The following is a 22,698-nucleotide window of genomic DNA, read 5'->3' as shown; positions in this document are numbered from 1 at the left end:
AACTGAATCTGTTGACACTTTCATCTTGGACCGCCAGTTCCCAGAGCCATGAGAAATAAATGTCGTTGTTTTCTGCCACCCGGTCTGTGACACCTCGTTATAGCAGCCCGGGCAGACTAATACACCTGCAGGGGTATCGGGTAGGGGGGTTAGGGTAATACCTGTAGACTCTGGGCCCTGCTACGTGCTGAGCATTATGCCAAAAGCCTCTCACGAGTTATCGCTTATCTTTACAGGAGCCATGGCAATCAGATATACCTTTCTCCGGTTTAGACATAAGGCAACAGGGGCGCCTGGGCGGCTCAGTCGGTTAAGCGTCCGACTTCAGCTCAGGTCACCATCTCGCGGTTCGTGGGTTCGAGCCCCGCGTCGGGCTCTGTGCTGACAGCTCGGAGCCGGGAGCCTGCTGCGGGTTCTGTGTCTCCCTCTCTCTCTGCCCCTCTCCCACTCACTCTCTGTCTCTCTGTCTCTCTCTCTCAAAAATCAATAAGCGTGAAAAAAATTAAAAATAAGGAAACAGTCTCAGGAAAGTCAACAGACTTGTCCAAGGCCACACAGTCGGTGACGGGCAGAGCAGAAAGTCAGGAGCAGTCTTGGCGATTCCCTGGGACTCTCTGCGGCGTCTCCTCTCAAAGACTTCAAGGCTGAGGCCAGAATAGTGGTTGTGCTGGGCTCCCGACCCCTGGCCCTCCATTCCAGAAAAGCACCTAACTTCCCTCTGAATGACTCAGTCTGTCTTGGGAGTAGGTTGAACAATGATTCCCGAAGATACCCACATCCAAACCTTCAGAATCTGTGAATGTATTTTATACGACAAACAGGATCTTGCAGATTTGATTCAATTAATGATGGTGAGATGGGGAGATTATCTCGGATTACCCAGGTGAGCCCTAAAGGTAATCACAAAGTGCTCTCATCGGAGGGAGATCTGACCACGGAAGAGAGGAAGGCAATGTGATGACAAAAACAGAGGTTGAGGAAATGCAGCCATGAGCCAAGGAGTGTGGCCGCCTGGCTGGAAGAGGCAAGGAGCAGATTTTCCTCTGGACCCCACGAGGACCCAGATATTCTGACACCTGGATTTTAGCTCCATAAGCCCCATTTCTGACTTCTGACCTCCAGAACTGTAAGCGTAAATGTGTGTTGCTTTAAACCACCGAATTCGTGGTGATTTGTCACGGCAACAACGGGAAACTACGTGGTCCTATAAAATCCAGTCTTCTAGTTTGGTCCTGACTTCAAAACTCTTGTCCTGTGGCCTCCATACACACGCCGGCATTTGTTGGTACCCCAACATAGGATCAGAAAACTCCATGGCTATTTCTATAGTGTTACCACTGAGAAGAATCCCAAAGTTCAGAGAGGGGAAGCGGCTTGCTTAAAATCATAAGCTAATGATGGGGGAGATGAGGTTTGAACCCAGGACCTGTGGCTTCCAGATGAATCCTTGGTCCCCCCTCTGTAGACTCCCCTGCCTCTTTAGGGCAGTCTAAACCTCTAAGGCGGGAGAAAGCAAGGGTACCTGTGGGATCTCAGTTATGTCCTGCGTGTGTGTGTGTGTGTGTGTGTGCACGTGCGTGTTTCTCTTTGTGTCATGTTGTTTTGTTGGCTGGTTGGTGATTTTATTTTGTCCCCTCGGCAGACCATAGGCCTGTGGCGCAATAAGGAAGAGAACGTTATTCTGAGTTCGAATCACCATTGCACCTTCCAGTTGAGGACTTTTTTTTTGGTGAGAAAGAGCTAACGGTAAATGTTCGCTCACACCAGTTCATGTTCTTCCTGGGCGTGGTCCTTGCATCCAGGCGGGCCCGTGGGACTACTGCTGGTCAATGGAATGTGGTAGAGGTAAGACTTACCACTTGCAGGCTTGGCCTTCGCAACCTCCACAAGCCACCCTTTTTATGTCTGCCTTGCTCACTGGCAGGCTGGATGCAGAAGATCCCAAGGAAGATGTGGCGGGAACTGAGGCCCTAGAAGGCTACTAGGCTCGGGTTAGCAAAGCTAAGTAGAGTAGTGTAAGCCAAGTGAAAAGGAGTGAAATACCTGTAGAGCCATCGGATGGCAAGACCCACATTGGACCTTGCCTCGGTGGTACGACAAATGGCCTGTCGGTCTGGGAGACCACTAAGTCCAGAACTGGGCTTCCTTGGTCTGGCCTGAGTCCGTCCTGGTGGCATTTTCCTGTCCACTGCTCTTGAGGGTCTCCTAGTGACGACAAGTGGTTCTTACAGAGGGGGCCAAGCCCTAGGGGAATGGGTGTGTCCCTGGAGGAAGAATAGGGGAGGGGGGAGAAGAGAGACTCTACCTCTAAAGCAAGAGACAGGGCAGGGCCTATCCAGGCAAAGGCAAGGAATCAGGCCTCTCTCCACGCTGTCACTGTCCTTGGAGGAAGTGCCACCCAAGACTGTGGGAAGTAGATCCAAGCGTAACGGGGTCTCCAGGGCAAAGGGCCAGTAGACATAAGACAATATGTTCACCCTCCCAGGGAGCCTGAGACATGGAAAATAAAAACAATATACTGGGGAAGGTTGAAAGTGGTACCTTTTATCAATCGCAAAACACATTTTTTCCACCAGTTGACATTTTGGAAATTACAATGCATCTTACACCCAATAGCACATCGCGGCATAGAGTAGCAAATGCTTTTTCCTTTCCACGGTACCTAACATAATGCTGTGCCTCGGATCGGGTGAAATGCAGTCGAGATGTGATCACAGTCACTTTTTAAAAGAACGCCCCTTTGTTCAACTAGAAATTTGAGGGCGTCGTTGAAGCCTCTAGGCGAATAGGAGCTGCTTCGGATTCTGTGTCTCCCTCTCTCTCTGTTCCTCCCCGACTCATGCTCTGTCTCTCTCTGTCTCAAAAATAAATAAACGTTAAAAAAATTAAAAATATATATGTATATACTGGGAGCTGAATCCCTAAGTCACCACATGGAGGAGAGCACCCAGCATAGCAAATTTCAGATTTACAAAAAAAAAAAAAAAAAAAAAAAAAGCCAAGCTTGCAGTATTTCGGAATAGAACGACTTATGCAGTACTGGGGCCCTGAACGTTAGAGATGGAATCTTTATATGCGGGTTATCTTTGGGTGAATGGCTAAGACATGACTTCTACACAGCAGCCACTCGAGAGAGAGTTGTTGAATGAGTTACTCAGAGATTAGTACCAGGGAGTGATCTTTCTTCAATTCTGTTTCTCTTGTGTTCTGTGTCTCTCTCGTTTCCCCCCTTTCTTCCTTCCTAATTTTCCATGCTAGGGGTTCACGGGAGAAACTCTCAACATTTTTAAAGATTTAAAGAAAATCCTCGGCCCGCCTTTCAAGTCTACCTCCTTCCCGTGCCCCAGCCCTTCTCTGAAAGCACAGAAGTAATGTTAGTAACTGTTTCCAAAATGTGAACACTTTTGATGCGTCCGGGCCAATGCTCAGGCTTTCCAGGCACGCTCTAGCATTGTGTTAACACTTTGTGGCTCTTAGCTTATACCCTTCCTTGACTTTCAGTCACTTGCCTGCTTGCGAATCTCTTAAGGCAGTGATTAGGTTTTTAACTCTCTGTGAACCCTTTCCTCCCTGCACCTAAGGCTGTAACTAGCATTTAACGAGTACTTACATGGTTGAGTAGACGATAGGATAATGGGTGGATGGATGGATGGATGGATGGATGGATAATTCAGTGGCTGGATGGACAGCTGCATGAAACTATTTACTATTTCTTGCTCTTACATCACAGGAAACGGGTCAAAACAGAGTTTCCCTATGACGGCAGAGAGTTCGAGGTCACCGAGGCGAGGGCAGATTTCACGAGGCACAGCTAACTTACTCGAAGCTGCAAATGGGTAAAAATGATCCAGTTCCTCCAAAGTCCAGAAAACCGAATGGGTGTCTGCCTCTGGCCAATACGCGTGATATATTCTTCTTAATAAAGCCAGAGGAGTGTCCTCAAATTATCCAAGGAATACATTTGCCCACCCACAGCGATGGGGGAAGCAATTACTTATTAATAAAGAAAGAGCTAAATCTAATTATATCCCCATCAGTGGCAGCTGGTAATAACACCGGGCTGGTCCTCCCGAGCTCGGTGACCTCGCTGACCGCAAATCAAAGTTTAAACCATCCGTCAGCCTCCAATACCTTCCCAGCACACCTACCAATTACCAGCACCCTGGTGCCGCTGTCTGCCAGGGGTCAGAGGTCACCGCAAGCACTGGATGGCTGGGAGCTGGCATGGGGCTTTAGAAATCTCATTATCCTGTTAACCATACATTTATCTGACAAGATAAAAGAGACTAGGTGACCAAGCTATCATTAAAGATTAATAGAAAGTATAAAAAATTCAGCTGCAACGAGCATTGCTGTTTAGGGTTTGTGATCGGCATGACAGGGTTATTAATCAGGGAGCCAAAAAGATTTAGGTCTTCGCTTTTGATGGTCTCTATTTTTATTTTTAGTTTTGAATTTTTTTTTTTTTTTCCCTTCTCTGTGTCTCAAGTCACTGCCTCGTCTCCCACCACCCCAAACCGGAGGTCAGAGGAGACGCCTGCTAATTGGCTCCCCCGGTTTCAAATCATAACCCGTCGGGCCAATTATAAGATTTGCCAAGACTCAGAGGTGACACGGTGGCGGCAGAGGGACGCTGCTCCCCGGGTCCAGCCCCTCCTCACGTGCCCAGCCTGTTAACCAGCGGGGTCCATCAACACGTTTGTAATTTAACGCGGTCCTACAAGGCACACCCAAGCCCCCAGATGCTTTCTCCTCATCCATGGTTCCGTTTCAGTCTTACAGGAGAGAGCGCCTGCCCACGCCTGCCAGCAATCAGAGGGCAGGCTCTTTTTTAAGGCTCAGGGATTCTTTTTATTCTTTCCGGTGCTATCCCTGATTGCCCACCCACCCCTAGCACCCTGCTTCTTCCCGGCATCTTCCTTTACCTTTCCGATCGTAAATCAGTGTCCCTTTCCCACGCGGTGCCATAGGAGTGCTCTCAGATGACAGCTTGGCCGCCCCCCCCCCCACCATGCCCCGGGGGCCAAGGTAGGGAAGCCAGGAGGATGAGGTGGCGGGTGGAAAACGGTGCCCAGGGCACGCGCGGGGCTTTCGCCTGCCCCGTGGACCGCAAGTTCAACGGTCTTCAGAAGGTTGCTCAGGAAGTGAGGTGACCACTGCCCTGGAGTCAGGGCAGCCTCAGCAGTGAGCAGGGGATGCCCATCAGGTCTGCGGAGTTTTTAGAAGGCAGCTGCCCCCGCCCCCGCCAGCTGGGTGACTTCAGGAAAGTCCGCAGGCCTCTCTGAGCCTGCTTCCCAGGCTAGGAAATGGGGACGACCCCCTCCCTCTCAGGGTTGTTTGAAGATCAAAAGGAATCCTTGAGCGTGGTCTCTTCGGTTGTAATCACTTCTTGCCTTGCTCCTGCTTCCTCCGGGTTCCATTAAAGCTAATCTGATAAATCAATTAAGGATAAAATTCCACTGACTGGCCTCTGGCTAGCTGCCAGAGTTCAAGGACAACGTTTTATTCTTCTCTGCAACTATCCCCCCCCCAACACCACTCCCCTCTGCAAACACACACACACACACACACACGCAGGAAGTGAGTTCTCAGGGAAGTGTGGAATGCCCTCCCTCTTCTTCCAGATCACAGACACCGTCCATGCCCCCATGGCGTCGCCAGCACGTGCCCCAGTAAGTCTCCATAAAAGAATGAATGTCTGGCCAGAAGGGCAATCCAAGCCTCCTGCTAGGAGGAGAGTCAGGTCAAAGACGGTTAAGTATAGCTGACAATCTGGCCCAAGAAGCCAAGGAAGGTAAACTGGAAGGAAGAAGCAGGAAGAGAAAGGACAGGTTGGTAAGAGGAGTGCAAGCTGGGTCAGGGAGAACGGCTTTACGACTGAGCCCTGTGGAGACTCAGCCTTTAAAAAGGTGTGACTCCAGGGGCGCCTGGGTGGCCCAGTCAGTTAAGCGTCCAGCTCTTTGAGTTCGGCTCAGGTCATTCTTCTCAAGGTTGGGGAGTTCGAGCCCCGTGACAGGCTCTACCCTGACAAGGCAGAGCATGCTTGGGATTCTCTCTCTGCCCCTCCCTGGCTCACACACACACACACACACACACACTCTCTTTCTCAAGAAAAACATAAGTAAATAAACATTAAAAAATATATATATATACGTGACTCCCGCCAGCCATGTGGCCTAGCGCTGGGCATGGTTTTACAGCATGGAGACCCAGCCGTCGGCTGCAGCTGGGGGGGGCACTGTCCTTCCCCCTGGAAAGCCAGGTTGGCAATGTAAGGCACCGTTACAGGTGGAGTAGGGGGGGCGGTCTTCGAGCAGGGGCATGACAGGAGGAACGTGACATTTCAGGGACACACGTCTGGTGACGCTACACAGAGCAGGAGAGAGGAAGAAAGAACGGAACTGGGACACGAGGGAGAAGGCTGAATCCACGATGGTGGGGCCGGGACGTGAACGGAGAGACGGGGAAGTGTCCTCACTCCCCACCCGGACGAAGCCGGACAGCCCGGGCAGCCCAGCCCGCTTCTGGCTTCCTGTCCCCGTGTCCCAGCCAGAGCCTGTCCAGCAGGCCCCTCCCGCCCCATGGCAGACGGAAAGGAAGAACATGGTTTCTCCTTCCACCTCTCGCCTCCACCCCCTCTGACAGCCCAGAGAGCTGTCCCGTCTGCGGAAACGTGCCCCTTCAAATTCGGGGCGGCACAAGCCTCCTCATTCACTGGCTGATTTACTAGATGTGTATCTAATGCATAGTTACATGTTAAGCACTTGTTCCCCAGAAAGTAATTTTCCCTTACGCCACAATGCCTGTTGTTTGAAGATCTTAACATTTGGGAAAGGAATCCAGAGTAAGACAAACACCCCATGACTGTGCATGGCTGGCCTTGCAGACAGACACGGTGACAGCTTCCTCAAAGGTGGACACTCATAAAATTCCTCCTGAAAGAGTCTGGGGCTAAGAAAGGGGTGCGTGCGTGTGTGTGTGTGTGTGTGCACGCGCGCGTGACAACGCAGAAGGAAATTAGTGTTTGGACATCCACCGTTAAGCCTCCACTTGATGTATCCATGTTACAGCTAAGGAAACTGACACTCAGAGAAGTAAAGAAACTTGCTCAAAATTACTCGGCCTGTGTCAAAGTTCAGAGTCAGCTCGGTCTGTGCTGAGAGGGCTGAAGAAACGGAAGTACAATGTTTCCCCCACCCGGTGGCATGCTTAGTATTTTCTCAGATCCATTTGTAGACCTCACGATCATCGCCTGAGCGCCTCCCATCTTGGGCGTTGTGGTTGAAACTGCACCTATGTTATCTACTGCAATGCTCGAAACCTTTCTGCCAGGAGGCTTATTGTTCCTGTTTCAGAGATGAGACCGTTGAGGCACTAAGAGATTAAGTGATTCCCCCAGGAGGAGCTCAATTCAAATCCAGGTTTCTTTAAAGTCGTCCCCCCCCCCCCCCCAGAAAATAAATTTCCTTGAAGCAACAATGTCTATTGTCTGAAGATGCTACGTTAGGGAAATAAAAACAAAGCCCAAGCTCTTAACCACCACATGACACTGACTTGTTTCATTATGACCCAGTTTTGAGTCTTGGGAGTTCAGAATCGAGGTAGACGGGGAAACCATACCCACGTGAAAACCAAAGTTGTCACGTGATGATCTATATGTAAAGGACGGCAGCTACCCTATCTCATCGAAACGCATATTCTGTCTTCCCACTCTGTCAGTTTCTGTGTGTCTACTGGCCTGAGCTAGCTTCCCTCATGGTTGCAAGATGGCTGCCACAGCTCCAAATATCACACACAGTCCTGATGTATCCAATGTAAGAAGAGAAACCAGTTAATTCCTGTGTCTTTTTTCCTTTACTTTCCCCTCCATTTCTTTAGTGTAATTCCTACCATACCTGTCTAACCTTTTGTCTGCATTGTGTATGGAGACATGTTAGAAAGATGTTTACCTAATCTTCAAAATGGTTTTCGTACTTTAACGCACAGCTTGATTTTCTTTTTTGTAATGAACATACACACGTCACTTTTTAGGGACAAAAATGATAAATTTGGGATTCAAAAGAAACACAACCAAACAAATCTTACCGTGTCACTCGCCCGCCGACGACACACCCCTGTTGACAAGACAAGGGACAAACTCTTCAGCAGAGTTTATAAAGCTGCCTATGATCGGGTGTCTATGGTTGTTCCGCGGGACACTGGTCCTCAAACAGGCTGGCTGTGTGGGTGCTTCCATGGCTCAGGCTGTTCCCTGTGGCCGGAGGGCCTCCCAATCCACTGCTCGCCCAGAGAAGGTCCTATCCTGCCTCCAGGCCCAAACTGAACACAACTGCTCCTTTAAGCCTCCCCAGGAAGCTCAGTTGGAAGGTACGGCTCACCCTGTCCAGGGCCCATAGATTTGTATTTATTCTTCTATCTTAGGACGTTTTACCAACTGCCTCTCCAAGTGCTTAGCTTGGATGGTACATTGGAGCCCTAGTCCCCTTCCTCTCAAGACTGATCCTCTGCATCTCTTCCAATCAGGTCACACTGGGACCTTGACAAGGGCCATGGAGGAGATTTTATGCCACAGGCATTGGCAAATGCTACGATAGGGTATTTTATCCCCCCACCCCCTACCCCGGGGGAAATCTGGCTGTTAAACATTTACCAGCCCACACCAGTTCGGGTAGGGATCCTTCTCTTCCACCTCCAAATCAATTCAGTGACGTCAGTCTTACCCCCCCCCCCACCCCCACCCCCTGCCGCGAGCACCTAGCACGGTGCTCTGCTCAAAGCAGGAAGGAGCTCACTGCTAGAGAATCAGCTTCTGGAAATGCCACCTAAGCAGACGGGGCAATCCAGGAATGGACTCGCGTCCTTCCCAGCCCTGGGCGCGGCCTGGAGCTTCTGGAGGGTTCCCTGCGGTGTTCCTAGAGAAATTGGCCCCACCTGCTGGAGAGGGAATAGGGTTTAACAGGAACAAAGGAGACATCAAATAGCCCCGGGGTTCCCCAAATCTCTAAATCTCATACAATGTAGAGACTTAAGTGACTCAATAACTGAGCCAGGCAGTTCGCCTGTTGGAAAATGCAGGGTGGATTGCTAAACCGGCCCAAGTAGCATTGATCCTCAGCTCAGGGCGGGGTCAGAGGGGTCCATCCAGTTCCCTCAAGCGCTGCCTGTGCTTTTCAAAGGAGATTGCAAGTCGCAGAGGAGAGCAAGAGGCAGGCCTGGGCAGCGCTCCCTCCTGCGGGATCCTGAATCCCCAGACTCAGCTGGGGCCTGCCACAGGCCTGGGTCTATGCAAGGTCTGTGCAGGGCACGGTGGCAGGCCGGAGGTCCTCAGAGAACTGACAGCCATGACTGGGTGACAGTCATGGTCACCCAGACTCAGGAGATCGAGGACAGCGTCCCTCCCGCCGAGAGGCAGGGGCTGAGTCTTGCTCAGGGGTGTTCCCCGCCACAGCACCAGGTTTTCAGGTCATTCGGAATCACGTCCGTTGAAATAAATCCAAGTTCTGGTCCTTTGCCCTGAACTCCTGTAGACAAGACCTTCTCTCCCTGAGCCTCAGTTTCCCCATACAGACAATGAAGCGCCTCAGCTCTATGAGTTCAGGGATAGCCTTCCCACCCCATTTAGCTTTGTCACTTTATGTCTCTGGGCACGTTTGAGCCCTGCCCCCCCCAGCACCCCAGCCTGGAGCTGCCCCTGTGCGAACCTGTCTGTTTCTTGCCAGTGGGGACAGACTTCTCCCTGGAGCCCACCCAGCTGGCTGGGAGAGGTGCCTACCTGTGGAAGCCAGCTGAGTGACGAGAGGAGAGGGGAGCTCAGCACAGGTCCTGGGCCACCCACCCTCAGCCAGTGGCTTCCTTGAGTGGGAGGATGTCAGAGGCGCGTCAACACCCTGACCGCCAGTCTTTAGGGCCGGCGAGGCAGGGAGAGGGCTCGGGGGAGCCCGGGCCCTGCACAGCCAGCCTGCAACAGACGGGAGCCCAAACCAGGAGGGACCCTGCACCCCACCCCACAGCTTTTAGGGATCTGGGGAGAACGTGGGGGTGGGGGAGGCAGGGAAATTTCTTTTCCTGCATTTTCTGCCCACGAGACACTTTATAATTTACCTCCTTTCTTTCTAACAGAACTCCACGAGGCCCCCAATTCTCCGGTGAGGCTCAGTGGGGTGGCATGTCTTGTCCCAAGTCACTCTGTCCCCCAGGACAGAGAGCCTTTGGGATCACAGTTCAAAGGTGCTGAGCGCCACACTCGGAAGAAAACAAGGAAGAAGGTGCGACCCACACACTTGCTGCCATTCCAATTTTTACGTGTAAACGGCGAGCTCTGCCCCTCCGACCCCGACTGGGGGCACTGAGGCCTGGTGGTGCCCACATGGGGCAGCTGAGTCTGGGAAGCATTGAGCTCCCATTCGCGTGAGGTCCGGGGCGGGTGGGGGTGGGCAGGATGATGTGATCAGACCCCCAGGGGAAAGCCAGCTGGGGACCCAGGCTCTGGGCCAGCCCCCACCTGGGGCCACAGCCCCACTGGAGACTCAGCCCAAGGCACGAGAGCTGGAGGGAGGAACAGGGGCAGGGGCCAGGAAGACCATGCAGGAAGAGGCTCGGGCCAGGCCCTTGGAGTGTGACGTTGCGTTAGACTTACGTCCTCGCTGTGAAAGACAGAGATCATCTCCGGGCACAGAAGACAAAACTGAGGCTCCCAGAACTTGCTCCGAGACAGGGGAGCCCGTGCGGACTGTACCAGAACCCAGCTCTCCGGACTTCCCGCCCAGCGCTGTTTCCAAAGTCCACTGCCTTCCAGGCAAGATATGAGACTGCGGCCTCCCCTCCCCCCGTATTACCCCATCCCCCAGCCCCCTAACCTGGGACAGCCCAGCCTCCCCTCCCCTCCACCGCCACTCCCAGCCCCTGCACACGGCTGCAGCAATGGCTGGGGGCACAGACAACCCAGCAGTTCCAGAGACGAGCCCAGCAGATAGCGCAATGCCTCGAGAAGGCGTTCAGGGGATGCTGTCCGTTCGGTTCACGGGGCAGACCGCTTGCTAAAGTGGTCTCAGACCGGAGCCTTCTAGCTGGAAGGGGCCCTCGAATTTAATCCACATGTAATTATAAGATCACATGCCACCCTGGGGACTGTGAAAGCGTAGGAAGGGGTGACAGGAGAACACTAGATAAGGGGGAACACTTATTATTTTCTGGGGGTCGCTGAGGCAGGAACAGTGATCTGGCGTTACACAGGGTAGAGGGGTGGGGAGGAGAGGACACGGCAGAAGGAACGATCAGTAGGAAGGTGCACGGGAAGTTCTAGAAGCCAGGGAAAGGGTACTGTGGCTGAGCTGATATGGCTTTGCAGCAGAAACAGGGGTGCCAGTATTGTGGGTGGGTGCCACACCGTGCGGAGAGCTATGGATGTGATCAGGCACTTGGGGGACGCCTGGGTGGCTCAGTCAGTGGAGCGTCTGACTTCGCTTCAGGTCACGATCTCACGGTTCTTGAGTTCGAGCCCCATGTCGGGCTCCGCGCTGACCGCATGGGGCCTGCTTGGGATTCTCTCTCCCTCTGCCTCTTCCCTGCTCGCTCTCTGTCTCTCTCTCTCTGCTTCTCAAAAACAAATACATAAACATTCAAAAAAAAATACAATAAGATAGTTACTGACAATCAAATGACACGAGGCACGCGGTACCAAGCAATACGTGAATGGAAAATATTTTTATTACAAAGCGTGGGGCGGAGTTGAGGCCGGAGGATGAGAAGGCCGGGCCTGGGGGTAAAGCCCAGGCAGAGGCCCGGTCTCCACAGTGGCCCCACGAAGGCATATGCCGTTTGCGCATTGTTCAGGTAAGGAAATGAAGGTGAACAGAGGTGGGCAGCTCATCTACACTCACCATTTCCGAAGGGGTCAAGCTCTCCTCTCCCAGGCCTTCACGGATGAGACGTTGCCTATGGAGATGGAAGTGAAAAATGGCTTCTCCATGCTGACAGTCTCCCCAGGAACTAGTTGCAGGAACTTTTAGCAGCTGGGACCTCCAAAGGTCTTCAAGCGTGATAACCCAGGGCAATTCTGAGGAAGGAATTGGCCTTTCTGGGGACGCGCCCAAGCAAATAGATGTGTGCAAATAGTTGTGTTCTCTTCAATTTTTTTTTTATGTTTATTTTCGAAAGAGAGAGAGAGAGAGAGAGAGAGAGAGACAGAGCATATGTGGGGGAGAGGCAGAGAGAGAGAGGGAGACATAGAATCCGAAGCAGGCTCCAGGCTCTGAGCTGTCAGCACAGAGCCCGACGCGGGGCTCGAACTCACGAACCGCGAGATCGTGACCTGAACCGAAGTCGGATGCTCAACCGACTGAGCTACCCAGGCGCCCCTGTTCTCTTCAATTTCAAAAGCCAGGGCCTCCCAGAGGCAGGGGGCCGGCGGGAGGGGTGAGGAGGGAGCCGCCAGCCGGGCCCTGCCCGCGTGCCTGTCGTCCCCCCCCCCATCTGCTCTGGAGGGGCAGAGGGCGAGGAACATGCTGTCCGCTGATCCACAACTTGAGCAAAACTTAATTGCTTCCCTGAACCTGAAAAATATCAAACTGCATAAATAAATGTGCCTTAAATTATTAATAAAGGCATTTACATCTGGAGTCGGAGCATGAAAATTAATCTAATTTCTTATGCTAAACCGGCTGGTGTGGCATGTGATTTAAGGATTCAGAGACACAAAGGGCAGGGAAGAAAATGATGGGAGATGGGCTGTCTTTGGCATTTTGCATATAAGATCTGGAAAAGAACGAGAAGGAAGGAAGGAGCGGAAAGAAAGTGTGGGAGGGAGTTCTCCCGGAGACCCGGATGAAGGCCCCTTCCTCACTGAGAAGCAAGAACATAGAGTCTACCGTTTTAATGTCCCTAGAAGACTCTCCCGGGCAAACACGAACCAGGCTCCACCCTGCTTATCTTCAGAGCAGCTCCAGAAAACTCTGAGGGAGCCTAGGTTTCTGTGCAGGTTGAATTACTTGACTTTCTCAAGGGCAGGTGTCATGAAAGCCGAAATTGGGATGGGCCTAACAGCTAGAAAGCAGGGCCATCAGCTAATGCCTGTGTGGCCAGGGGGAAGGAACCCAGAGACCCCTGTCACCTGCCAGGGCTTTCTTCCTTTAGCTTCCGGAAGCAGGGTGGTACGAAACAGCCCTGCCTCCGAGTGCCAGCTCGGCCATTTACCAGCTGAGTATCCTTGGCCCAGCTTCTCCTCTCTGAGCCTCAGTGTCTCCATCTGTAAAATGGGCTGACAATATCTATCTCACAGCATCTGTGTAAGGACGCAATTTGGGAATGGCTGAGCCTGAGGGCAGAGGGTACTCCTACCGACGTCGTCCCGTGTCTTTGCTACCCCCTGCTATGCCAGACGCTTTTGTTCTGTAAGAGAGAGAAAAGAAAAGGGTGGGTTGGGAGTTTGGTCTGAGGGGAGAGCAGAGGAAGAGAAATGATATGGAGCCTGTTCTCATCTGGCCCCTGGGACTGCGCTGAGCTCTGAAATCTAGAGGCTGGAGAGTCAGAAGTTAAAAGGTTTCGTAAGACTGTGGACAGAAGCGGAGCTTGCGGCGTGGAAGTGAAGAGACGTGCCCCCTCCTCTTCCTCTGCCTAGAACATTCTGTGTTCCAGTGTTCAATGCCCCGGCCACGGATGGTCTCCTCACACGGCAGGGGTCATGCTGGGGAGGGGCAGTGGGACAGACACAGGGGTCACAGCCTCCAAGCCCCCCCCCCCAGATACCCAGGAAACACTCATTTCTAGCAGCGGGAGCCAAGAAAAGCAAATGGGCCGCGATTTCCTGGTCACGCGCTGGGGAGCTAGGACCCCTGGATTCCATCTCTGAAATGCCCGTCCTTAAGCTCGGTATACAGCTGGTGTCAGGTGATCTCTTCCTCTATCTGGTCTCCCAGGGAATCAGGGGCTAGGGTTCTGTACTTTAAGCCCCAAAGACACCGTGGACTAACCCTATTTATTTTTGAGACAGGGAGAGACAGAGCATGAACAGGGGAGGGTCAGAGAGAGGGAGACACAGAATCCGAAACAGGCTCCAGGCTCCGAGCTGTCAGCACAGAGCCTGACGCGGGGCTTGAACTCACGAACCTCGAGATCATGACCTGAGCCGAAGTTGGCCGCTTAACCGACTGAGCCACCCAGGCGCCCCCGGCCAACACTTGTTAAAACACCAGCTAACACTGAACTCTGCATGCTACCTCTAATCGTGGAGTGAACGTTTTTACTTCTTTCGGCCCACTGAGTCTCGAACAACCACCGTGTCAGGTAACGTCTCTCCGCTATCGTGAAGGAAACCGAGGCCCAAGGAAAGTGACCGGCCCCAGGAAACACAGCACGTAACCCAGAAAGCAGGAATGTAGTCGCTTGGTTCTCTGATGGCTGGAGAGTCAGGCTGACCTGGGGCTCCCAGCCCTACGTCGTAGCAGTGGCCCTGGCTGGCATTCGTGAAACCCCTCCCGTGTTAAGAACTCCACAGGCACAACCTGCACTCCGTCCCAAGAGCCCCGTCACAGGCACACTCTCCCCCTCGTATAGAGAGAGCACTGTGGAGAGGCCAGGCTCCCTTTCCTCTCGTCCAGGGAGGAGAAGACTCAGGACTCCAGAGGCCGCCCCTCTCGCTTAGAACATCTCGGCTTCCCCATCTGTCCAACAGACCTGGAAACACTGAACTTTGCAGAGGCCACTTTGAGGACCAACGAGGGGGCCTGGGGCCGGTTACTGTCCCTCTGGGCAGCCCGGGTTCCCTGGAAAAAAGAAGGTGGCAGCGGTGGTCCCTACCCAAGGTCACAGCCTGGTACAGGTCGGGGGCCTGCTTCTCCCACGACTGCCCCGGACACTGCCTCCAAAGGCAAGCGGAAGGGAACAGAAAGATCCCATTTGCTGCAGGAATATGTCTTTAAAAAAGGAGGGGGCAATGCTTGCTTCAATTTTTTTCATAAGATTTTTCCCCCCTCGGATGTTACCCTAATTACACTTCCAAACTGCAACACGGATTTTTTAAAAGGTTTCCCAGATAAAAGTTTAATTAATGCTTATTAAAGAGAAGATGAGAGTTTAGACTGAATGTATGATACAGTAGAGGTGGCCATTTTGTTGTCTATCTTTAGGTTTCAAGGCAAACAGGGACCCCCCCCTTTTGTGCTTACGGTGTGAAGTCAACATTTATGTCCATTTTATAGGAACTGTCATTAGGTCATGTGCTGGGGACATTGTCACCAATTACTGCCTGCCGGAGTAGAGTCGCTAAGACCAAATTGTTAAGAGAAGCGGGGTATCCCCGAACCCCACGTGTTTTGTGTTGGGCTTAGGAGGAAAAATGCCATTTTCTCAGAAATTGCTTTCACCCTGAGTCAAGAATTTCCAGGGGCACCTGGGTGGCTCAGTGGGTTATGAGTCCGACTCACGATTTTGGCTCAGGTCGTGATCTCATGGTTCACGAGTGCGAGCCCCACGTCGGGCTCCGTGCTGACGGTGCAGAGCCTGCTTGGGATTCCCTCCCTCCCCCTCTCTCTGCCCCTTCCCCTGTTTGTGCGCTAGCTCTGTCTCTCTCAAAATAAATAAGTAAACCTTTAAAAAAAAAAAAAAAAAAGGAAAAGGATTTCCTGGTCTAGCTCTGGGCATCGTGCCTCCAGGATGAGGGCAGACGGGTAAGGAGAGGGATTTCACTTTATTGGGTCCTCTGGGGACACATAGGAGAGTTGAGAAGCAGACCCCTGCTCGTGCTGGCCGTGGCTGTCCTCAGCCCACACTCCCCGGTCACGATGCCACCCTCCAGCCCCTTGCCCCCCTCCTTCTCTCCGCCAGACGCGCTTCGTGCCTGCGTAGACCGTGTGGCCCTACACAGGTCACCTCATCTCTCGTCTGCAAGACAGGCATGGGCTTCCCTGCCGCACAGGGTCGACGGGACTCCTGTACGATCCCAGAGGCGAAAGTGATTTGCGAACCGTAGGGAGCCATACGGTCACTGTTGTTACTATAGCTCAGCTAGGCGATCAGCAGACACTCCTTGAGTGCTGTTCATTTCCCTTAGAATCTGAGCGATCCAAACCGCAGGAACGGCACTCGGGTTTCAAAAGGCGAAGTGGCGGAAGACAGAACCCCCCCCTCCTCTCCCTCCCCCACCTGCTCCTGGAGACTGAGATCCCCCTCGCCTGAGCCTTGAGCTGCAGGGAGCTTGCTGAGGATCTGCAAACCTGAGTGGGGGGGCCCAGCAGTCCTGGCTGGATCAGGGCGGGTAGGGAAGAGCCACCCCAGGAGCTGTGGGTGCTCATGACCACCGTGTCATTCACTTCCTGTGCTCAAGTGTGGGCCCCACGAGGCCGGTGCTCACCTGGCCTCCAACGCGCAGATACAGGCATCGCTGGTCACACCCCGGGGGCAAGAGGGGGAGAGGGGGTCCCTGAATCCCTAACACGCTTGCTGAGCCCAGGGTACCTCTCAGGAGTAGGCCGTCGGGCGCTGATTACATTATCTGCTCCGCCAACATTTCCTGCGCAGTTGCTCAAAGCCGTCCTCGTGACCGTCGCTAGGAGGGGGAAGTCAGAGGAGGAAGGCAAGGAAGCTCGAGACTAACGGCCCCACTGTGTCTCCCACATAAGTTCGTCTCTGTGTTGTACTGGGTTCCTGTCTCTCTGTGGAGGGCACACATTCTACACTCTCCCGAGAGGCCCCTTGGCTGAGGGTACTTGCTGGAAGCCAGAAGGAACACCGTGGGGAGACCAGGCCGATTCAGCTGGCTGGCCACCCCTCCGCTCCCACTCCCAACCCGGGCTTCCTCCAAAAAGAGCACCCCGGGCCTGCCGTGACCTGCCCCCTTGCCGGGCCCGCCTCCGTGGCTCTCGCCTGTCACCCCCAGGCCTTGCTCTGCACCACTTTAGTTTTTAAGATTTAGAGAAAGGGAAGCGTGGTGAGCCCAGGGAGGGCTGGGGCAGCGGAGGGGCAGGGGCCCCCCGGCGGGGCTCAGAGCAGAAGCCGCTGATGCGCTGTGGTCGCCTTGTGGTTCGGGCCCAGAGGCTCATGCAGGCGCTTGTGGGGAGCATGATGACTGGTGAGCCGATTCGGAGAATTTCTGCAGGTTTTGTAATGAGAGGTGACAGCTCACAGCGGGAGACGACAAGGTGCTTGGGTGCGGGGACAACGGAGGGCAGGGACAGAGGGCAGGCCTCCCACTCGGGCCACGGAGCGCAGGGCACGTGGGGCGGTGTCTGAGCGCAATGAGTCCCCTTGGAAGAACTCACTTGTTCAGGGCTGGGGTGGGGGAGTGATGAGAACAGAGAAGAGCAGAGGTCCGGCCCCTCCCGACGAGCCGGGCCTGCTCTGCGACGGGGCTCTGCCCCACGTGTCTAGGGCTGCGGGCTGCCTGTCATGAGGGACAGCTCTAGGCTATTCCAGCAACCACTCCCTGGCCCCCTCCATCACCGTGGGGACACAGTCCTGGCCTGGGCACAGGACACCACAATAAGCAGCACAGAGGGGGGACGGCTGGGAGGGAGAGCCTGACTGGAGTCTAGACCGGGTGGTTTGGACACATTCACACAGTAGACGGTCCCTCTGACAGGGACCCATCATTATTCCGTGGCTGTGGGACCCTATCTTCCTTCCTTAACGTGACCTTCAACACTGGCGCACCCTGGGCCTGCCTACTTTTTCAGCATCATCCCCTCTACCTGCCCCATTGACATGGCTGAACTACCAGACTGTTGCCCGGCACACTACATACCCACTCTGATGCCCCAGGGCCTTTGCACTTGCCAGCTCCTCTGCCCATAAGGCTTTTCCCTTTCCTTCTTGCCTGGCAGATCTTTCAGGAACCAGTTCAGATACCTTCTCTTCTGTGAAGCCTTCCCTTGGCCCCAGAGCAGAACTCACCCCAGGCCCTCCAGTAGTACAGTCACTTACTTTGCACACGTGTCTGTCAAAACCATTTGTTTTCCTGGCTGTCTCCCTTCCAGGCTGTGAGGAAAGGGACCCTGCCTTAATTTACCTCCTGCTCCCAAAGTTCCAGTCAGAGTCTGGAATATGGCAGGCATGTCATGGAGGCATGGAATGCATGCATGGGAAGGATGAAGGGCACATCCAGGCGGGGGAGAGTGCCGCCTTTGAATCTGGGCCCCCAGTCCTAGGATCTGCCCCTCCTCCTCCCCTCCCGTCTTCCAGAAAGCCTTCTATATTCCCTCACATGCCGGAGGCCCCATTCAAGGCCCTCCCCTCCACTCTCAGACTCTCACACCTTGGATCCCAAGTAAGCGCTTGACCCCTGTGAAGCGGTTTGGACCCCAAAGCCTGGGGGGGGGGGGGTCACAGGAACCCAGCGTTCCCCTTAGAAATCCATCAGAAGGTGACAGATGCGTCCCCTTGGCAAGCCCCAGCCCGCCCTGCTGCTGTGTTCCCTCCCTCAGAGAATTCCCTCCAGCCCGGGACCGGGAACCCTGAGCACCGCTCCCATGACCGGGTGAGGGCGGTACCCGGCCCCAGAAAAGGGTTTCGCCTCCAGCAGCCACCAAGAACGGGCACCAGCCATGCCTAGAGCGGACGGGCAAGGCAAGGAGGTGTGCAGAGGCTGACAGGAACTCGTTTAAACCAGACTCAGCCAGTTTTGCTCTGTCTGAGCGGTGGAGGAAGTGAGTGGTTCACACCTGGTGAGTTGGAGTGGCCTGAGGTATCTGGAGGCCTGGGGCGGGGGGTTCTGTCACTGGATCTCCCACAGAGCACACAGGCGAGGCGGCCCCCACCCTAGGGCTCCTTGAGAGACGGGGCCAAACCCATGCCCACAAGAGACACTCAGAAACAACAAGGCTGGGCCTTCCTGTCTCCCCACCCCGTCCTGGCCCTACCCTGTGTGGTGGAGATGCCCAGAGAAGGGAAAGCTCGAGTTCCAGCTGTCCAGAGAACTCTGTTCCCCACCGTGTCCTTCCCCCGGAGTCCTCGGAGGACTATTTACGCTCCTGGCTGCGGGCAGCCGGACTGCTGCGGGTGTCCCCCCTTCTGGAAACTTCCAACCCCTTCATCCTCCGCGGGGCATCAAAGCCAGGCCACCGCTCCTCCAGAGAGGAGACGCCACGGCAGCCGGGGGTCCCGATGTCCCTGTCCCATGTGCCAAGGAGACTCACGCTGCCGACGCAGCCAGGCTTCCGCCCCCGCTGCCTGCACGGGACGCCTCGCGGCCCCGTGTGTGTCCCTAGGCAGAAACAGCCCTCTCCTGTCTTCTCACGAGGCTGAACCGCTCCTCAGAGAAGCAGATGGAAGGGGAGGCCCCAAATCAAGACGCTTATAAGCACTCCCACCTTCGGGAAGCAAGGGGTCAGCCGTGCGGCCTCGGGTAGAGCCTGCTCGAATCCTGCCTCGCTCGCTTCCTGGCCGTGTGATGTGCGGGCAACGTTGCTTCTCTGAGCCTCAGTGTCCTCCCCTGTAAAATGGTCACGAGCACAGATACGCCTGCTGCCTGGGGTCGTTCGCACTCGTTCAGCGAGCACTCCTGGATTCTGAGCTTAGTGGGGGCAGCACAGGATAGGAGTTCAACAGTGAACCTTGCCGCCCCTTCACTGCTGGGAGGATTCGGGGTCTCCACCAGGTAGCGCTCAGGCCCCGGGATCAGACATGGTGGGTTTGAATCCTGGCCCCGCCACTCACCAGTTGGGTTTGCCTTGGGCAGCTAGCCCAACCCGTCTGACTCTCCCCACCTTTTGGCAGTGGGGACCCGTAACAGCCGCCACATCAGAGGGCCATCAGGAGGACTGCATGGGGAGGGCACACGCCAGGTTTAACCCAGTCACTGGCATGTAGTAAGTGCTCAGTAAATGTTGGTGGTGCTGTTGGTTTGATCCCACCCCCCAAACACAAGCGCAAGACTCTCCTCCTTTACGTTCGAGTCACACACAACGCGATCCCCCGGCCCCGGGAGAGCCAGAGTCCCTCAGAAGCTGCTTCATCAACCGCACCTCCCAGCCAGATCAACATCACCTACGCGACCGTTGGCACCCCTGGGTCACCCACGAGGAACCCTGCCCCTGGGCTCAGGTCAGGAAAGGTGCTAGCGTGTTCCCAGAACAGGAGGACATTTCCTTGCAACTTTCCCACCTGGGCCCGGGTGCGCAGGGGGGAGGGAGGGGAGCCACCCTGCCCGTGGCCCGGTTTCCCAGTGGAGAGCCAAGGCTCAGAGCCGCAGCGGGGCCTGGGCAAACCTGGAGCCTACTGGGTAGTGGCAACTCAGGTTCAAGAGGGGGCGCTGAATGCACCATGGCCCCGTGACAGCCAACGGTGGCCCACATCACCTGACCCCGTCCCTGCTCGTGCCACCTTACCCCTTGCCGGCATTCCAAATCTTCCTTCGGATGCGTGCACGTACAACTTTAATTTCTTTTGCACAGGTATCAGTTGTATCCCTGTATTCTGACCACTGCTTCCTCAACGTTTTGCTGCGGTTGAAGTTTTTGAGGAAATGCACGTCACATGTAATTAACCATTTGAGCGTACAAGTCAGTGCTATTCAGTGCACTCACCACGTGGTGCGACCACCAGCTCGCTCTACTTTGAGGACTTTTCAGGGGCGCCTGGGTGGCTCAGTCGGTTGAGCGTCCGACTTCGGCTCAGGTCACGATCTCACGGTCCGTGAGTTCGGGCCCCGCGTCGGGCTCCGTGCTGACAGCTCAGAGCCTGGAGCCTGCTTCAGATTCCGTGTCTCTCCCTCTCTCTCTGCCCCTCCCCTGCTCGCACCCTGTCTCTCTCGCTCTTTCTCTTTCTCTCTCAAAAATAAATAAATGTTAAAAAAAATTAAACCAAAAACATTTTCAGCGCCCTATGAAAACACCCCGTACCTATTAAATAATCACTCCCCATTTATGCCTCCTCCTCCAATCCCCTGATAACCTCGAATCTGCTTTCTGACATATGAGCACCCATTTTCCCGCTCCCCCGATTCCGCAGCAGGGCCAGGATGGGGGCGACGCTGGTAAGCTGCTTTTGGTGCCCACAGGAGCAGCGGGCAGGTGCTTCCAGGGTGGGCAGGTGCAGGGTGGACCCTGAGAGTGCCGCCTGCCTCCGTGTTGTGCATAGGGCACCCCCTGGCCTCACCCTAGGACTGGCCTCGTTGGACAATTTTAATATATTGACATGCTTGCTTTATCCTGCTCTGTAAACATGTGTTCCTGCTGAGATGTTTGAAGACCAGTTATGGAACACACGGCACTTCTCTGCTCCATTGTCCCGCTCACATCTGCTCTGAGGACGTTCTACACAGTGACAAATCCATTGCCCCCGCCTCAGGGCCAACTACCCCAAACACGTCTCCCATCGGTGTTGTTTGTTGGCCGTTTGGTTTGTTTTCAGAAGGGTCTCACGTGGCACGTGGGTATCAGGCCTCTCTCACGCTAAAATGGCCTTGGCTTCCCCCCGCCCCATAACACTGGGCTTTTGAAGAGTCTTTTAGAAAGGATTTGCCTGACTGTTCTACCTCGTTGTCGTTCAACCTGTCCCTCTGGGCACAGGTGGTTGGGGCCAAAGGCTAAAGTCTTTGGCAAGAACGCTCCGTAGGTGACGTGTTCCACACGTCACCTTACATCAGGAGGCCTGTGATGCTAAGTTTGGTCAACTGGATAAACTTCTGACCGCCATATCTCTAACGTAATGGTGCACGGTCTCCCTTTTTCTAGGGGGAGATGCTTCGTAACTGCACAGATATCCTGTTCCCCAACACCCTTCGCTCCCTGGTTTTCGCTCCCCGGGATGAGTCCTGCCGGGATCAAGAATTACACTGGGGATTGCAAATGGCGGCTTTCGAACTTTATCATTCCTTCTACAAACATTGCTCAGCAGGTATCCTCCTGTGAAGAAGAGCTTCCCATTCTCTCTCTTCTCTCTCTACCTCTCCGTCTGCCTGTTCAATTAATCATAGGCGTCATTTCCATCAGCAGTTCCAAGGTTAGCTAGAGGGGTCCCTTCAAGTCTGCTTCTACATCTTTTTGACATGGCCCCACTAGGCACGTCCTTGCTTCATAGGACAATAAGAATGTTCCAGACTTACTCGTCCTTTCCTTCCCTCAGATCCAGATCCGATCCCTCAGATCAGCAATCTCTTCAGGAAGGTTTAGTTGGTGGGAACGGTCTTAGAAAGCGGGATCCGGACACTGGGGAGTTCAGTTTCACTCCCCATGGGGCTCCCGATTGTAGATCCTTTCAGTGGACAGAGGCAGGAAAAATAAAATCAGTTCATAATATCGTCAGTGCAAATGGAACGCTCTGGGTGGTTCTTCTGAACTCTTTCTTGTTGTTCGTTTCATATGCGAGTCTCTTTTATCTTACACAGAAAATCCTTGTCTCTAACAGCATTAATGTACGTATTTACTTGCTTTATTTTACAATATGCATAGTAACAATAAGCCTATTGAGCAAAGCTTGAGGTTTCTTTGTAGTTTTATTTGTCCTTAGAATATATGCCACCGCAGGTATATGGCCAAGGTATTTTTTTCCCAGGTTATTTGAATTCACTGTCTGCGCTGTTAGGTCCCCAAATTAATTTGCAGTTATGTTCAGTTGTGTATGTGTGTGTATGACCTGGGGGGTTTCTTTTTTCTTATTTTTTATTTACTTTGATTTACTTTTTTGAACATATAAATCATGTCCATAGTTAAAAACACATAACCATGTTAAAAGTCGTACTTGGAGAAGTTTTACTCCTACGCTAATGCT

At 53.8% G+C, this 22,698-nt stretch overlaps 2 long non-coding RNA genes across 8 annotated transcripts; one reads left to right on the top strand and one right to left on the bottom strand.

Annotated features, from left to right (window-relative positions):
* Positions 1-1,730: 1,730 nt before the first annotated feature.
* On the bottom strand, positions 1,731-16,443 carry LOC124508431 (uncharacterized). Of its 6 annotated transcripts, XR_006961234.1 has the most exons (7): positions 16,346-16,443; positions 13,192-13,386; positions 11,880-12,055; positions 8,793-8,934; positions 8,086-8,114; positions 3,611-5,430; positions 1,731-2,490 (listed from the first exon to the last, which is right to left on the bottom strand). It is a non-coding gene; the product is annotated as an uncharacterized LOC124508431 (long non-coding RNA). The 6 variants fall into 6 exon arrangements; XR_006961233.1 differs by lacking the exons at positions 13,192-13,386; positions 16,346-16,443 and having other exon boundaries at positions 1,731-1,819; positions 2,044-2,490; positions 11,880-12,188; XR_006961230.1 differs by lacking the exons at positions 13,192-13,386; positions 16,346-16,443 and having other exon boundaries at positions 1,731-2,205; positions 2,306-2,490; positions 11,880-12,188.
* A 510-nt stretch (positions 16,444-16,953) lies between these two features.
* On the top strand, positions 16,954-20,594 carry LOC124508433 (uncharacterized). Of its 2 annotated transcripts, none has more exons than XR_006961235.1 (3): positions 16,954-17,132; positions 18,414-20,031; positions 20,382-20,594. It is a non-coding gene; the product is annotated as an uncharacterized LOC124508433 (long non-coding RNA). The 2 variants fall into 2 exon arrangements; XR_006961236.1 differs by having other exon boundaries at positions 16,954-18,653; positions 19,705-20,031.
* Positions 20,595-22,698: the final 2,104 nt, after the last annotated feature.

This window comes from Lynx rufus, unplaced genomic scaffold, assembly GCF_022079265.1.
Source record: "Lynx rufus isolate CCGP_SWC_20201006 ecotype Redwood Valley unplaced genomic scaffold, mLynRuf1.p SCAF_13, whole genome shotgun sequence".
NCBI classification, from domain to species: domain Eukaryota; kingdom Metazoa; phylum Chordata; class Mammalia; order Carnivora; family Felidae; genus Lynx; species Lynx rufus.
Note: the sequence above shows the minus strand (reverse complement) of the source record. Positions and strands in the feature narration are given on the sequence as shown.